This window comes from Spea bombifrons, chromosome 2 (assembly GCF_027358695.1).
Source record: "Spea bombifrons isolate aSpeBom1 chromosome 2, aSpeBom1.2.pri, whole genome shotgun sequence".
In the NCBI taxonomy this organism is placed as follows: Eukaryota; Metazoa; Chordata; class Amphibia; order Anura; family Pelobatidae; genus Spea; species Spea bombifrons.
Window position 1 is genome coordinate 142,853,333 of NC_071088.1, and position 2,500 is coordinate 142,855,832.

General features: G+C 49.8%; 5 non-coding genes and 2 pseudogenes across 5 annotated transcripts; all 7 read right to left on the minus strand.

Moving 5' to 3' along the window:
* Nucleotides 1–114: 114 nt before the first annotated feature.
* Nucleotides 115–223, minus strand: LOC128480409 (uncharacterized; annotated as a pseudogene).
* A 255-nt stretch (nucleotides 224–478) lies between these two features.
* LOC128476366 (5S ribosomal RNA) lies at nucleotides 479–597 on the minus strand. The gene has a single exon (XR_008347379.1). It is a non-coding gene; the product is annotated as a 5S ribosomal RNA (ribosomal RNA).
* Nucleotides 598–891: 294 nt separating this feature from the next.
* On the minus strand, nucleotides 892–1,010 carry LOC128476748 (5S ribosomal RNA). Its single transcript, XR_008347746.1, has one exon. It is a non-coding gene; the product is annotated as a 5S ribosomal RNA (ribosomal RNA).
* Nucleotides 1,011–1,258: 248 nt separating this feature from the next.
* On the minus strand, nucleotides 1,259–1,377 carry LOC128478233 (5S ribosomal RNA). The gene has a single exon (XR_008349164.1). It is a non-coding gene; the product is annotated as a 5S ribosomal RNA (ribosomal RNA).
* Nucleotides 1,378–1,607: 230 nt separating this feature from the next.
* On the minus strand, nucleotides 1,608–1,726 carry LOC128477000 (5S ribosomal RNA). The gene has a single exon (XR_008347990.1). It is a non-coding gene; the product is annotated as a 5S ribosomal RNA (ribosomal RNA).
* A 230-nt stretch (nucleotides 1,727–1,956) lies between these two features.
* LOC128478261 (5S ribosomal RNA) lies at nucleotides 1,957–2,075 on the minus strand. The gene has a single exon (XR_008349190.1). It is a non-coding gene; the product is annotated as a 5S ribosomal RNA (ribosomal RNA).
* Nucleotides 2,076–2,309: 234 nt separating this feature from the next.
* On the minus strand, nucleotides 2,310–2,418 carry LOC128480233 (uncharacterized; annotated as a pseudogene).
* Nucleotides 2,419–2,500: the final 82 nt, after the last annotated feature.

Here is a 2,500-nt window from a genome sequence, read left to right on the forward strand (position 1 = left end):
AGCCCTGGGACAGGACAGAGAAGGTGAGAAGGTTCAAATAAGGGTTTAAAGCTTTGATGATGAGCAAGAAACACATGGCAAAAAGCTCTCCCCGGACTGTGAGAAAAAATTAAAAGCCTACAACACCTGGTATTCCCAGGCGGTCTCCCATCCAGGTACTAACCAGGCCCAACCCTGCTTAGCTTCCGAGATCAGGCGCTTTCATGGTGGTATGGCCGCAGGTGTGAAAGTTTTTTATTTTACTTCTCTTATTCTGTTGCTGTTGCTGCTGCTGCTGCTGTTGCTGCTGCTGCTGCTGCTGCTGCTGCTGCTGCTGCTGCTGCTGCTGCTGCTGCTGCTGCTTGTCGTCAGACAGAAAGAATTATAAGCCCTGGGACAGGACAGAGAAGGTGAGAAGGTTCAAATAAGGGTTTAAAGCTTTGATGATGAGCAAGAAACACATGGCAAAAAGCTCTCCCCGGACTGTGAGAAAAGAAAAAGCCTACAACACCTGGTATTCCCAGGCGGTCTCCCATCCAGGTACTAACCAGGCCCAACCCTGCTTAGCTTCCGAGATCAGACGAGATCGGGCGCTTTCAGGGTGGTATGGCCGCAGGTGTGAAAGTTTTTTATTTTACTTCTCTTATTCTGTTGCTGCTGCTTCTGCTGCTTCTGCTGCTTCTGCTGCTTCTGCTGCTTCTGCTTCTGCTGCTTCTGCTTCTGCTTCTGCTTCTGCTTCTGCTGCTGCTGCTGCTGCTGCTGCTGCTGCTGCTGCTTGTCGTCAGACAGAAAGAATTATAAGCCCTGGGACAGGACAGAGAAGGTGAGAAGGTTCAAATAAGGGTTTAAAGCTTTGATGATGAGCAAGAAACACATGGCAAAAAGCTCTCCCCGGACTGTGAGAAAAGAAAAAGCCTACAACACCTGGTATTCCCAGGCGGTCTCCCATCCAGGTACTAACCAGGCCCAACCCTGCTTAGCTTCCGAGATCAGATGAGATCGGGCACTTTCAGGGTGGTATGGCCGCAGGTGTGAAAGCTCTTTATTTTACTTTTCTTATTCTGTTGCTGCTGCTGCTGCTGCTGCTGCTGCTGCTGCTGCTGCTGCTGCTGCTGCTGCTGCTGCTGCTGCTGCTGCTGCTTGTCGTCAGACAGAAAGAATTATAAGCCCTGGGACAGGACAGAGAAGGTGAGAAGGTTCAAATAAGGGTTTAAAGCTTTGATGATGAGCAAGAAACACATGGCAAAAAGCTCTCCCCGGACTGTGAGAAAAAATTAAAAGCCTACAACACCTGGTATTCCCAGGCGGTCTGCCATCCAGGTACTAACCAGGCCCAACCCTGCTTAGCTTCCGAGATCAAACGAGATCGGGCGCTTTCAGGGTGGTATGGCCGCAGGTGTGAAAGTTTTTTATTTTACTTCTCTTATTCTGTTGCTGCTGCTGCTGCTGCTGCTGCTGCTGCTGCTGCTGCTGCTGCTGCTGCTGCTGCTTGTCGTCAGACAAAAAGAATTATAAGCCCTGGGACAGGACAGAGAAGGTGAGAAGGTTCAAATAAGGGTTTAAAGCTTTGATGATGAGCAAGAAACACATGGCAAAAAGCTCTCCCCGGACTGTGAGAAAAAATTAAAAGCCTACAACACCTGGTATTCCCAGGCGGACTCCCATCCTGGTACTAACCAGGCCCAACCCTGCTTAGCTTCCGAGATCAGACGAGATCGGGCGCTTTCAGGGTGGTATGGCCGCAGGTGTGAAAGTTTTTCATTTTACTTCTCTTATTCTGTTGCTGCTGCTGCTGCTGCTGCTGCTGCTGCTGCTGCTGCTGCTGCTGCTGCTGCTGCTTGTCGTCAGACAAAAAGAATTATAAGCCCTGGGACAGGACAGAGAAGGTGAGAAGGTTCAAATAAGGGTTTAAAGCTTTGATGATGAGCAAGAAACACATGGCAAAAAGCTCTCCCCGGACTGTGAGAAAAAATTAAAAGCCTACAACACCTGGTATTCCCAGGCGGTCTCCCATCCAGGTACTAACCAGGCCCAACCCTGCTTAGCTTCCGAGATCAGACGAGATCGGGCGCTTTCAGGGTGGTATGGCCACATGTGTGAAAGTTTTTTATTTTACTTCTCTTATTCTGCTGCTGCTGCTGCTGCTGCTGCTGCTGCTGCTGCTGCTGCTGCTGCTGCTGCTGCTGCTGCTGCTTGTCGTCAGACAGAAAGAATTATAAGCCCTGGTACAGGACAGAGAAGGTGAGAAGGTTCAAATAAGGGTTTAAAGCTTTGATGATGAGCAAGAAACACATGGCAAAAAGCTCTCCCCGGACTGTGAGAAAAGAAAAAGCCTACAACACCTGGTATTCCCAGGCAGTCTCCCATCCAGGTACTAACCAGGCCCAACCCTGCTTAGCTTCCGAGATCGGGCGCTTTCAGGGAGGTATGGCTGCAGGTGTGAAAGATCTTTATTTTACTTTTCTTATTCTGTTGCTGCTGCTGCTGCTGCTGCTGCTGCTGCTGCTGCTGCTGCTGCTGC